The following is a 14936-nucleotide window of genomic DNA, read 5'->3' as shown; positions in this document are numbered from 1 at the left end:
TGTGTGTCTGATTATGCCTCACATGAAGAGACTCTCATCCGCTTGTTCCTCATTGTCTCATGAGTGTTATATGCCTCGCTCACCGAAGATAACACCCCCGCCTCTTGTTGTCTTCTGTGATTCAATGTAACCCTCTACAGGCTGTCAAGTAGGCCTCGTTCTCTGTTGCTCTGTGATCTCAAGTGTCCGTGGCGAAGTGCTATCATCTGTTGCTGTCATTTTTTTCATATATGTGATATTTCTTCCACCCATAAAATGTCCATCTGTAAATATTAATGTGTACGTATCCCTCTCATGTTCTGTGTTGTGCATGACAGGAAACATCATCAATTATTATAGCTCTATTTGGTTCATCTTCCACTGTTACTGATCTTATGCCCACCACGTAACTATCAAGCACAGATCAAGCTTTGTGTTTTAGTCATCCCAGCCACTGGCCTCACGCGCGTGGCTCTCTTACCTCGTCCTTCTCAAGACCTTCAACCTCTGTCGCTTGTACGAGTTCCATCCACCCTCCTCCCACCGCTCGGGCTGTTTCGTCCATCTTGCACGAACTAACCCATCACATCACACGCTGCTCTTTGCACCCTCTTCCTCGCACCCTTGTCTCTCCAAGTCGTCCCTCGACATTTTCATTCCTGTGACAATCTCATCAGCTTCTCCTCTCGGCTATTGGCAGCCAGCTCTCCCCGGCGTCCTTCCTCCTGTGTACACGTCATTATTCAGGCACTCTTCTCGCTCTTACCTCCTAGAGCCGCTCGTCTTTGCACCTTCTCAGTAAGCGTTTCAACCCCCCCTTATCTGTGAGCATCCTCGGAGCCGCCTCTTCAAGCAGCTCCTTCACACTTGGCCGGCGCCTTTTCCCGCGCACGCTCCCTCACTCTTAGTGTCCTCTGGCCGCTGTTCCTCCCCTGGGCCAGGCCGACTTAAACACGCCTCCGTCCTAAACTTAATGAGCTCCGGCTTCAGCGCACCTACTCCTTTTAGGCTCAATGGGAGCTGAAAAAAAATGAAAGAATATTGTACATGACTTTATTTTGGGGGGAAAGATGTGCAGGTATGTAGATGCAGCGTCTGAGGGGAAAAGGTTGAAAACTGATGTGGGAGGAATTAGTAGGAAGTCTTTGATTATGGAATATAGAAACACGGCTGAGGACGTCAATTTGGACAGTAGGATGATATACAAAAGCCAATGGATGATTTTGCCTCAGCGATAAAAACAAGTCATTATGTTATGTGGTAAAGTGAAAACTGATAGTTAGGAATACCCAAGAAACTGCCACATTAAGAACTGATGTTGGTATTAGATAAAAATGATATGCTTTTCTGAACAGTGATATGTATGAAGATGAAGGAGCACCTCTGCTGGAAGTTGTATGTTGGACAATGTTTTGTGTGATGGAAGCTGAGGAGAAATGCCAGATTTGGTTGATGTGAGGTAGTGAGGAAAAACAAAGATATGAAGTTAGATAATTGTTTTTTATGTTAATATAAAACGAGTTCTCCACCAGGAAACTTTTGATAGTGTGGGATTGGTCTCTACTAGAGAACTTAATAAACAGTTAGGTTTATTTCTTTCATGAGAACTTGCGAATGTGAAGTTGGTTCTCCGCTGGTCAGAAAGTGAATGTGGTGTTGGTTTCCGACAAAGAGCTTAATGAATGTTAGGTTGACTCCCAGATCAGAGAACTTTTGATGCATTGGTTAACGAACACGCGAAACCAATTGAATGGGGCAACAGAATATAGGAATAACGTCACAAGACGTTTTACACGTTTAAATTGATTTCGGATTTTTTCTTTGTCCTTCACTGTCTCTTAGTACCTTAGAGATAATAACGCCGCAGTAATTACTATTTAGAACACTTACAGCTTCCCATTCCTTGATGAGATAGTAAATCAGATATTTACGCTGGTAAATGAAAGAGAAATAAGTAAAAGAAATTATACATATATATATATATATATATATATATATATATATATATATATATATATATATATATATATTAATCAACTTCGAGTGTTTCAGTTTTGAGACAGAAGTCTTTCTCAGCCTAGGGAGCTGATGAAGCTTGTTAATTAATAGAGCCTCATTAATATCACTCCCACTAATGATCCTCTCATTAATAGAACCTCTCTAATTAAAAGTTGGCTAGTGACCAGTGTCTCGGTATGAGTCAAATGACACATAAAGATTAAAATGTTTTTTTTTCTCCTTTTTGTCTTTAAAGCGACCGCCTCTTGCAAGCAATTTGCAAAGTCCAAAGCAGTAAATACATAGTTTGGGAAAAGTAGGGAGGTAATGTATGTGGCTCATTATACCGAACCGTTCTGAATCTTGTGCTCGAACCGCTCTGAAGCTTGTGCTCGAACCGTTCTGAATCTTGTGCTCGAACCGTTCTGAATCTTGTGCTCGAACCGCTCTGAAGCTTGTGCTCGAACCGTTCTGAATCTTGTGCTCGAACCGCTCTGAAGCTTGTGCTCGAACCGTTCTGAAGCTTGTGCTCGAACCGTTCTGAAGCTTGTGCTCGAACCGCTCTGAAGCTTGTGCTCGAACCGCTCTGAAGCTTGTGCTCGAACCGCTCTGAAGCTTGTGCTCGAACCGTTCTGAAGCTTGTGCTCGAACCGTTCTGAAGCTTGTGCTCGAACCGTTCTGAAGCTTGTGCTCGAACCGTTCTGAAGCTTGTGCTCGGAGTTGTGATTAGACGAATTAGAATAGATTTGAGGTATTATTGTGTGATGTAGTGTTCCCTAGTGTGTCTAAATCTGCTGTGACGTTTGGATTCTGCTGTTCCTAGGAAAAAAGATTCGATAAATTGGAAAGTAAAATGGTAAAATAGGATTTCTTTCCTCTTTTCTCCCGTAAATGAAATATGTAAACATAGGAGAAAGGTGAGGGGGTTCAGATGAAAGAGCCACTGGCTTAGTGATGTGACGAGTGAATGCCTTAATTAATTCGGTGATGAATGCAAGCGGTTTTTCACTGGATGAATGAGAGAACGGGAGGGGTTGGGGGTGATTAATGGATTCACTAAATTTCAGATTGGGTGAATGGGGGGAGGGAGGGAAGTTCAGGGATTGGAGGATTGTGTCGGTTCACGTGTAAAACCAAGGGATTAGAAATAATTAAAGGATATGTACAAAGTATTCCACAGGGAACAGTTTTCGTTGACATAATTATAAGGCGTAGGTCGTGCGAGTCTGCAAGAAAGCAAGGCTATGGTATTTTGATTATCAAAAGACGTACACTAATCCCATCTGATATGACCCGATGTCTTAGGATGAATTGTTTTATCTCACGCTGCGCAGCTCTTGATATATATATACTGATATCTGGCGTTCCCACGTGAGTACATGGGAGGAAGTGGGGAAGGACAGATAACTGGAGACTCGGTGGTCCGTCCATGACGAGGTTGTTTCATGAAGGACGCTGATACGTGGGAGTACATGGGAGCGACTGATAACAAAAGACCTGATGGTTGTGTCATGGACGAAGGTCATCGGGAGTCCTTGGGGCAGCCCGGTGACAGGAGACCTCATGATGGTCCATGACGAGTTTATCTGCTGGAAAACTGAGGTGGAAGCATATGGGAAAGCCAGTTAAGAGATAGTCCACGGCGAGGCTGTGTACTGAAGAACATTACATGAGAACATATGGGAAGTACGGATAACAGGACACCTGACGATTCGATGACGAATTTATCCACCTCAGAGCAGTGCATGAGAGCGAATGGGATGGATGGAAACCAGGAGACCTGATGGTCAGTGACGATGTGATCTACCGGAGGACAGAAATGATATACGAAAGTCCTAATCCTAACTTTGAGATGGAGACAGTTTAGTAAACCAGAAGGACACGCAGGTTATTACAAGTTAACAGCAGATATAGTCACTCAGTGATCCTTGAAATTATCAGCAGAATTTAAAACTCACGCGGTGATCCTCGAAACATTAGTTCTCCTGAATCAGCAGTTTTATAGTCTGGCCTGAGAAAATTGTTGGAGAAAGTACATTTTTGACAGCAATAAGACGTAAGCAAGTAGGGCATAAAATGCGGTGCTCAAACAGAGGTTATATGACGCAGCTTGCCTCAAATTTCCAGTGCGTCTACAGGGAGGAGTAAGGGAGAAGAGAAGAGAGTTAAGACGAAGAAGAAAAGGAGGAGGTGGAAGAGGAAGAGGAGCATATAAGGAAAAAACTTAGGAAGAGAAACCGACTTACATACTTGAGACCAAGGAAAAGTATATAAGGAAGGGGAATACAAGCAGGACAAAAGGAGAGGAGAGAATGGAGGGCAAGAGACTGTGGATGAGAGGAGAGAATGGAGAGCAGGTGAAAGTGAATGAGAGGAGAGAGAGAGAGAGAGAGAGAGAGAGAGAGAGAGAGAGAGAGAGAGAGAGAGAGAGAGTGGCGCAGCAGAAGCGGCACACGAGCAAGACGGCCACTCTGGTAATTACGGGAACAATGAGGCACTTGAGCGATAGGCACGTTGCCTGGATGACGCACGCCGGACAAAGGGAGACACACTCACGGTCCTGCTTTACAATCTCTCCCTGGCTCAAACTTTTCCTGGCACGAGATCATTCCCCGGTTCACACATCTCTCCCTCTCACACCCCTGTCTCGCTGCATTTCCTTGTGGCTTCCAGATTTCAGGATTTCCACCTCCTCCTCCTCCTTCCTTCCACTTCCCTTGATTCACCTTCCTGCCTGCCCATCTCCCTCCCTTTATTCCTGTTTCCCACAGTAATCCTTCTTCCTTTATGTGGTACCCGCTTTCCTCAACTTGCTTCAGTGCCCTTCTGGCGTCCATTCTTCGTTGCTCCAAAATTCATTGTGGCTCCGACTGTTCCTTCGGATCTCGGTATCTTCCAGCCTTCCGGTTTTTGTGTACATAAAAAACTCTCTTTGGGATTATATCACCTCTGGTTCTTACTCATCGGGGTCTCCCATTTCTCCCGGCATCAGTTCTTCCTTTGCTCTTTACGCTTACACATCTTGACACGGAGAGTTCTCGGATGACACGCCTCCCGGCTCCTGCTGATTCTTTGGCGCGAACTCGCACTGACAAACACTCTTCCCTTAGCCTCACTGGCCCCGAACCTCCGCCATGCTCCGCTTCGTAAAAATCTTTTTCGCTCCATGCTTCATGGGAGGGCGGCGGTCCCGGTCTCTCCAACCTTCTACTTCACTTTATTTTCTGGCACTTGCTTCACTTGGTTACACTCTCCTGGACTTCTTACCCTCTCTCTCCCTCTCTCCTAAGGTCTGTCCACCTCGGGTTCTGCTCTTCTCGTGAGCTTCCACTCCTCCTGGTCTGCACCACTTGGGGCCTTCATTCTCTTTGGCTCCACTTCCTCGGTACTTCATTTCCTTCTGGCTACCACTCGCCTCTTTTCGGCTCTACTCGTCTTCAGTCTTCGCAAATCGTAGTTTCCCTAAGGCTTTCCTCAACGTTCTTGTATTCCAGGTTTCCACTATTCCAGCCTCCTTTTCGTGATGATTACCGATAAGGTTATTACGTAAGATCTAAGAAAATCGACGAATGTAGAACTTTATTTTTTGGGGAGCTCATTAACAACTGTTTGTTGTCCTGGATGTAACTACTGCTCTGTGTCAGTGGGATTCGACCCAGGAGATTGCTGTGGGTATAGATGACGTCGGTCATCCTTGTGTAGCAACGGCGCCCTACGCTGCGGTTTGTTCAGTGTGCAGGACGCGTGACGGCCAACTGTTTGTCATATGAACTTAATATTTTATTTTTTCATTAAAAGTAATCCTCTTACGATACTTGAGCTGACCAACTATAACACAAATCCCACATGCAGTTGTCTTAGAACAATTAGATATCTGATTATAAGGAAAAGATAATCCTGAATATATCTTGTGTACCTGATTTTAGACTACATTTTTTTTTTACAACTAATGTCAACAACACGACCTGTGGGTAACCTTGGCCACGATGGTACGACCCTTGAGCACGTCAGTGTGACCCTTGGCCACGATGGCACGACCCTTGAGCACGACAGTTTGTTCTGTAGGCATGATGGCTTCACCTTCAAGACTTAGGTCAAAGGTCAGGCCACCAGTCATGCCCATTGGTGGTACCGCCATGCTCAGGGGCCCTTACCATCTCGTTCATGGATGGTAGTACAGATGGTAGTATCATTGTTCTCGAGGGCCGTCGTACCATCCCTCTCAAAGGGGTCCTTTGCTCTGCAATTAGCTCCCCAGATGTGCTGGATTTTATCTTTGTGAAGATTAATTGTGGGGTGCCTGGTGATGATGGGGAGTGTCGTCCACTGAGGGAGGAGGGGTGGCCAGGAGGAGGTACCTGGGGTGGGTGGGAAATGACCACTGGGGGGGAAATGGTGGCTAGCCAGGTACCTGGGGAGGATGGAGAGTGACCACGAGGGGAGAGGGAGGCCAGCCAGGTACCTGGGGAGGATGAGGGAGAGCCCATCGAGGGGAAGGGATGCCGGATAGGAAATAGGAATGAGGGAGGGAGCGCCATCTCCAACCCTCGTCACCGACTTCATTTCCTCTTTCGTCTTTCGTCAGGTTCTTTGCCGCACTTCGCATGGACTCCTGACACCAGTATTTTCGCCCCTCTTTTATTTTATTTTATCAAAGTAAGGTTTTTACTCCCTTTGTGTGTGTGTGTGTGTGTGTGTGTGTGTGTGTGTGTGTGTGTGTGTGTGTGTGTGCGCGCCTCTGTCGCAGCCATATCTGCTGGAATAATATATATATATATATATATATATATATATATATATAATATTTTCCATCGGTTCGCACAGCCATTTCAACTGTTGCTTCCAGCTCGTGTGGCGCGCCTCTCCTCCCTCCTCCCTCGGGCGCTAAAACTAATAATGTCAGATCTCTCAGCTTCGACATGTCCTCAGTTCGTGCAGGCCAGATATGTCGGGTGTTATCTCCAGGGGCATTGATCCACCATCGGCGGTGTTGTGCCCTATCTTGGGGTGGGCCGTCCCTCCCGGGGGTTGTCATTATGGCCTTGTTGTGGGAGGGAGCGTCGCCTCCTCCTCCTCCTCCTCCTCCTCCTACTGCTCCACCTCCTCCATTGCCTGACACCACCACCCCCCCTCCCCACAACCAATCCCCGATACCACAAACATAAATGGAAAAAAAAAGTTAGAGGTTCAGGTCACATTCTCTCTCTCTCTCTCTCTCTCTCTCTCTCTCTCTCTCTCTCTCTCTCTCTCTCTCTCTCTCTCTCTCTCTCTCTTAGGGGAGAGAGCCCTTGCTCCGCCATCCTCTCCTTCTACTGCTTTTAGGGGACTTTCTTCTATTTTTAAGGCCAGACCACCTCACTTGGACCTTGAGTCTGAGTAACTCTTCCTGTCTGTTTCTGTGGGAAGGAAACAGTTGCATATATTCACCTGATTGATGTTCTGTTTACATGCTTTACTTCATGGTGCCTCATTGTCCCGTGATATTCTCAGGTGGTGTGTGTGTGTGTGTGTGTGTGTGTGTGTGTGTGTGTGTGTACACATACGACGGTACTGTTGTTCATAGCCACTGATATACGTCACTGGTGTTAGAATTATTTTGTATCTCACATCGCTTGGGCTCCCTTCCCTCAAATCAAGGGGCGTTGCATACATTACATTTTGGACCAATGCCTACATACACATTACTGATTGAACTCATCCCCATTTATACAATAAAGTTGGGCTGATGCCCATTTATGCATTGCAAGTTGGGCCGGTGCCCAGTTACATACATGGACTGTAGAGATTTATACTAGGAAAGTGAAAGGAGGGTAAATGGCTGGTAATGGGACGTTCCACTCATGTATTCATACAGGAAGTATGATAGACAACATGGGAGATTATTTTAGCCTCATTTTCAGATATTTCTTTGTCTCGCGCATCTGTGAGTTCCCCTGTAGTTCACGATTCCTCTCTTCCAAAAATTCATTTATTTCCGTCGAAATTGAATAGTGCAGTATAAACACTCATAGAAAACAGTAAATACCTCTGGGCGTAAAGTTGTTCAATACAGTGCCTGCAGCTAATATAGATACTATGGGTTATTCAGCGTAAATGAAAACGAAGGAAAAGGACTTTGACAGGTAGCTTCACAGTGTACCAGACCAACCACCATGTGGTAGTTACATTGGCTTCCGGGCCACAGCCTTCCAACAGCCTATGAGCATAGGAGCAACGCGACAGCTTGGTCCCAGACCGGGATACGGGTCTAAAAGACTTCCGAAACGAACAAGGTAAGGTGGTCAGACTGAACTGTAGGAACAGAAGACCTTTCCTTTCATTATACAAGGTAAGGTAGGACACCATTCCTGGCTGTGGAGGGTAGAATACCTTCAAAATCATTGTAAGGTATACGTACGGTTAGGTAATGTCCCAGACCGAGCTGTGGGGGTAGAGGACCCCACCGAAACCATCATCAGGTATTACGTACGGTAAAGTAAAGAGCAAGGCTGAATTGTGAGATTAGAGAAGACTCCACAACCACCTTGGTATACATGAGGTAAGATGAGGACTCGGGCAGAATTGTAGGAGTATAATGGGAATATAAAAGGATTATGATTTTATACACACGTTCCTCCGTATCTATCTGCATATCACTTCGACCACAGGTTTATATATATATATATATATATATATATATATATATATATATATATATATATATATATATATATATATATATCTCCTACCTTATAAGACCGTGTGTGGAGCTAAGTACTGTAGCAACATGATCTAAAGGTAGACGAATAAGAGCTGCTGGTGAGCAGCAGTCTGACGTGGACCTGGAGAGACTGCACCAAGAAGGAGGAGGAGGAGGAGGAGGGAAAAGGGGATCTGTTTGAGTCAGGAGAGTGAGTGATGGCGCCTGTTTGATTCCCCAGTCCCAACTTTGAGAGACGGAACATTCCCCTCCCCCTTTTATGGGCTTTCCGTCTGTAATAAAAAACGGGAATTGTCATGGAGATAAGGGAGAACGGGTCCCGTGATAGATACTATATTTTCTTTTGTCTTAATTGACGTTTCTGGCCTTTGGTTTGATCAGGTGTTCAGTGATCATTGAGAGGATATTGCATGGGGGTCTTACCAGATATGACACAGGAGACATGGACACTGATAGTTATATTGTGGTCACACACACACACACACACACACACACACACACACACACACACACACACACACACACACACAAAACGCGCGCGCGCACTAAACCACCACACCAGGAAAACCTTTTGCCGTAATTCATCCAGAGTCCTCCCCCCTCCAGCTGCTGGGAAGCCGTGTCGGGTGTGAAGACGGTGTGATGGTGGTGGTGATGGTGGCCAGCCACGGGTGACGAAGAGGCTTTGAGGAGAGGAGGATCTTGGGTCCTCGTCTACCGTCTTGCGACGTGGTTAGGGGAGAGGACGTCCTGTACCCCCCCCCCCCCCTTTTTCTATTCATGTCGGGACAGGGGAGAGAGAGGACGTATCTCCCCTCTTGTGTAGGGAGAGAGGGGAGGAAAGAGGCCATATCTCCCCTCGCGTGTACAGATCTCTCACGTGGTGTAGAAGACGGGGATGGGGAGGGGAGGGGACGGGCGGGACGTGTCTACGCAATCATGTTGCAGGGAAGAAGGTGAAGACGTGTCTCCCCTCACATGGTGGAGGGAGAGAGGGTTTGCTTTCCTCACTCCTGGTGTGAAGGAAGAATCTCTCTCTCTCTCTCTCTCTCTCTCTCTCTCTCTCTCTCTCTCTCTCTCTCTCTCTCTCTCTCTCTCTCTCTCTCTCTCATCTTCCCATCCCCAACCTACCTCACTCCTCTTTCTCCTGGTGTATTGTGATGGGGAGAAAACGTAGGTATATAGGGGGAGAAATGTGTCTCTGTTCGTGGTATGTAGAGGAAGAGAGGGGAGGGGGAGAGGAGGAATTCTCCCCCTTTCTTGTGGGTGCCACACACACGTGTGGGCCTGACACGTGGTGCTCACATGATACATATGACCGAATACCTGCCTTTGATTAGAATATTACTGTTTGTGAAGATCTTTGCTTCAGTTGGTGGGAGGTGTTGTTCGTGAAGGAGGGCCGTGTCCAAGAAGTCTTATGTGACCTTCGGTACTGATCCTTCCCCATTCCTCCCACGAAGTCTTGAAATACTGGGAATTAGCTGGATATTCAGTCGACTGTAGCGTATATACGCCCCTTGATGTATGTGGCGTGTATGTACATAAACACCATAATGTATGCCAGTCGTTTTTACTCTTTTTTTCGCTTTTTTGCTGAGAGGACTGAGTACCGTTGCTTAAAAAAAGAGCAGCCATAAAGGTGGAGGTCGTGGTGATGGTGGTGGCTGTGATGTGGCTGGTTGTAGGGGTGGAGATGGTGAGGATGATGGCGGTAGACCACTTGTGGTGATGGTTGTGATCGTAATGGTTGCGGTTGTGGTTTGTAGATGTCTTGGTTGTGATGGGTTTTGTGATGAGACTTGGCGATCGGTTTCGTGAGGGCGTTGCATCATGGTAGTGCTTGTGGTTGCCGTGGTAGAGGCGATGATCGCTGGCATACTGATGGTGCTCCTCCCCCTCCGTTGGTGGAGGGAAGTGGCCATCGTCAGCAGGAAGTGTCGGTTCTGTCGTCAGTAAGACGTGGTGGTACCCAGGTAGAAGCAGCTATGTGGTGTAGGCTTTGGTCTACGTAGTGGTAGAACCGTTTGAAAGTTTTGAATATTTTCTTATCAATTTAGTGTTGTGCCAGTTAATGCCGGGTTTGTTTCGGTCTGTTGCCTAAAGGTTCTGATTTCTCTCATCTTTCACAGTCTAAGACATAGTGTTCTGACCTTACAGCTCATATGATTCTCATTCCCAGATTAGCCAAAGCGTCAGTAGTACTTATAACCTGTAAAGCTTTATGTACTATGTAGACAGACTTCACTCATGCGCTTACCCAAAGTGTAGAAGTCTCCAGCTCCACCTTGATCTTAAAGCTTGTTTGTGTTTACTGGACTAATAACTGTTATGGCCTTCCATTTATGTAATTCCGTAACTGTATACTTTCAGTCGAATGGCTGCCTGAATTGAAACCGTTCTTTATAAATGTAATTTATTTAACATATCCTTAATCTAGAAATTACATCATGTGGTTTGCTAATCATGTGACTTTCTCCACACTCACGTTTCCCTTGACACATTGTGATGGATATGGTTGTCCCGGCATCTGATATTTGTTGACAAGTTGTCCTTGTTCTTCTACGTCCGCAAAATAAGATGCTTGTCTGTATTTGTTAACTCGTTTATTTCGGTATTTATTCTCATATTTGCATGTTTTTTTTTATTATTTTCTCCCTCTGTCATAGTAGAGTATGAACGTTCTTACGTTTAAACAATTGGCAAAGCGAATGAGTCATTCAAATGAACTTTTGAAAATATCTTTATTAATTATGCCTCTGAAGTACTGCGTCATTCAATGATTTCTTTCATATCTTCGTGAAGGAAAGCCGAGCAAGTGGTTCAGCTGCCGGATGGATGAATTCCTGAGAAATGGTTGGGAGGCGGAGGGACTAAAGTCTCCTGTCCTGCATACAGTTGTGGCAGAAGTTTTATCTTGTTATTGGTTTGCCTGGTGCCTGGCGGACTCGGTGGTAGGTGGGCGTGGACGGGACGTTTGGCCAGCCAATATGATCAGAGTAGAAGCTTCAGTCGTCTCCTTCGATATTTCCTCCTCCGTCCGGCTTCCTCCTTTGCGCGTCTTTTTTTTTACTCCTGCCCAAACCTCATCCAACTTTTTTTCCAAATCTCTTTCGTACTGCTGCTCCCTGCCTGCTCCTCCCCTCCCTTGCATACACGCAACGCACCCACGTACACGATACAACAGTGATGGATGATGGTGGTGCTATATACATTAATACCCGCTTCCCGTGAAGCTGAGTGGATGCTGCTGTTGTGGTATATAATAGTGGAGAGTGTGGGTTCTGATCTGTCTTCAGTTCAAGATCGACAACAGGAAATATTTCTCTTTGATTAGAGTGTGTCAGTGAAGCATCAGAATCGATTCTGTTGGGGAAGGATAAAAAAGGGGGAAGATATGAGAGTCTCAACACGATGATATGTTGTCATTTATTGTAGATAAAACTGGTCCAGTCGCACTTTGCAAGGTAATGGAGCTGAACACGTGCCGTATGACTCGTGTCGATAAGACAGATAATCGTGATTGCAAACTCCTTAGTGTTAAGGACAGGAAAAAAAAAAGATCAGAAAGTTTGCCTTAAGATATTTTTAAGGAATAAATTGCCTATAAAGATAGAATAAACTCAACATTGCTGCCGAGGAAAGACATTACAGAATAACTCCACTGAGACCAAGTGTTTTACAATGGATTAAAATAAGAGAAAACAGAGTAAACACCTTGGGGTCCGAAACTTCGAAGTTTACCGACTACCAGTAAGTATCCGAAACTTTATGGACCTCCCGGCAGAGAAAACTTTTCAAGTATAAACTTGACCAATATCTGCAAGGTGTACATGACCGGTACGTTGGTCTGTGGGGCGCGCTACCGGGAACAGCCTGACAGACCACAGGAGAGACGTAGGCAATTTGGTTCATAGCCTTGACCCCGTGGAGGTCTTCCGGCATCCCAGACCAGCTTGAGGTCTACGTAAAGAAAAAAAGAAGAGAAAAAAAAATAGGTGAAGCTGTTGGCAGCGGACAGAGTCATGGAAATCCGGTTCCAGGTAGCGAGACCTTGAGACGACATCTACATTCTTGATCCAGGCTTGGCTTGGTGAGGGTCCATTAACAATCTTCTTCGCCTCTGTGATCGTCTCGTCTGTTCCGCTCTGCAACTTGCGGCTCTGAGGATACTGCATCCACTCTCGTCACAGACAATCTCTGCCTCGTTGGTTTTCCTTTTTCACAACCCACACTGGTTAAGGAAGACCTGTTGATGACATCCTTTCACTGGGAACTTTATTTCATGTTGAACTGTAAATAATTTCCTGTTGGAATGTACGTCATTTTCTTTTGAAATGTACATTATTTTCTATTGAAATGTATGTACATCATACTTGAAGTTATGAGTTATTTCTGTAGTTAGTCCAGTCTTCAAGAAGATTAAAATAATTTGCGATGGAAATCTTATACGTATTTGGTGTGTGGAGACTTTCGGGGAGAAGGTGGCAGGAGACTTTAACAGCCAGTTGTAACGTACCCTCTTTAGAATTTCAGTCGAGTAATAGGTATTGACACATTCATCATATTGTTAGAATTTCAGTCGAGTTATGGGAATGTACATATATATCACACGGACATATTCCCTCTCCGGAAACACTCAGGTGTTGTGTGAAATACATTTATTTTTTTTCTGCTTGCAGGTGAGTGTTGCTCTAACCAGCAGACCGCAGGAGCAGCGTACCTCCATGAGACCACGGCAAGAGAAGGACGATTCTCATGGACGTAAACAGTAAGTTACGTAAAATATATATATATATATATATATATATATATATATATATATATATATATATATATATATATATATATATATATATATTCCTATGAGTCCACGGGGAAATTGAGACACGTTCATCCCACATGAAACATGTTTACCAAATGGCGTCCTAGCTACGTCTCTTCGTTGTATATCAGCTGACTTATATTTCTCTCTTGTGTCTCCCCTGATGATGTGATTATTACACGAAAGTGCACCTGGGAACTTATCGTGTTTCATTTTCCCCGTGGACTCATGGGAATATACTTGATCACGTGCAAAATTGTGATCCTTTCCAGTATATTTGTGTGTGTGTGTATATATATACTTCCTACGTATTCCCTGCGTGTCGTAGAAGGCGACTAAAGGGGAAGGGAGCGGGGGGCTGGAAATCCTCCCCTCTCGTTTTTTTAATTTTCCAAAAGAAGGAACAGAGAAGGGGGCCAGATGAGGATATTTCCTTAAAGGCCCAGTCCTCTGTTCTTAACGCTACCTCGCTAATGCGGGAAATGGCGAATAGTATGAAAGATATATATATATATATATATATATATATATATATATATATATATATATATATATATATATATATATATATATGATGAAAGTGATGTAGCCACACGACTTCCCAGAAAACGAGACTGTACCAAGTAATTATAATCATTCGTGAGGTTTTGGTCGCGTCACGCATCCTTGTTGTTGGGTGAGTGACAGACGTGTGCACAGTGACGAGGTGCGTGACGTTACCAAATGTCATACAATAAACATTTCCCTGGGTAGTTTTGGTGTGTGTATATGTGTGTATATATATATATATATATATATATATATATATATATATATATATATATATATATTTCATGTATTTATTTATGCATGTTAATGTGTATATGTGTATCTATATGTGTGCTCGTCTGTGCGTGCGTACACAAGGTGGTGTAATGGTAAGGGCACATTGGCCCAGCTGCAGGAGAGGATGATGACCAGTGGCCCGGGCCACAGGCAGAAGGCCTGGCCTGGCCCCCCACTCGCCGTCGGGAGCCCAGGCCAAATCCTGATAAAGTAATTAGAACTTTGTCAGTCTTCAAAGAGACGCGGCCGATCCTTGTGAAGTATTATATACGTTCTGGCAGGGGTGGGGAAGGGGGGTGTGGGGGTCAGCAGACACTGGGGGTGGGGGTGAAATGGCAGGGGTAGGGAAGTTTCTTCTCCCCCCCCCCCTCACCCACACCCTCCCCTTCCCCCACCAAGTTATGTGACTCGAGTAATATGATGGAGATTAGAATTTATAGAGAAGGAGGAATTCGTAATTAATTGGGGTCCGGACTTAGACGAGGGAATGCATATCATGACGGTGCACGCGGAGAAGGGGTTCCCTTTACCATTTCATCATCCCACCCGACCCCCCTCCCATGTCCTGCAGGAACAGCAATTACCGGGAGACACATTTCCACATTGCCC

General features: G+C 45.1%; 1 long non-coding RNA gene across 1 annotated transcript in view; it reads left to right on the top strand.

The window, feature by feature from the left end:
• Positions 1-14936, top strand: part of LOC139755294 (uncharacterized) — a 188305-nt gene that overhangs the window by 38310 nt on the left and 135059 nt on the right. The window contains exon 2 of the long non-coding RNA XR_011714069.1: positions 13360-13448. This is a non-coding gene — a long non-coding RNA (uncharacterized lncRNA). The remainder of the gene's footprint in view (positions 1-13359; positions 13449-14936) is intronic.

This window comes from Panulirus ornatus, chromosome 19, assembly GCF_036320965.1.
Source record: "Panulirus ornatus isolate Po-2019 chromosome 19, ASM3632096v1, whole genome shotgun sequence".
Classification (NCBI taxonomy): Eukaryota; Metazoa; Arthropoda; class Malacostraca; order Decapoda; family Palinuridae; genus Panulirus; species Panulirus ornatus.
Note: the sequence above shows the minus strand (reverse complement) of the source record. Positions and strands in the feature narration are given on the sequence as shown.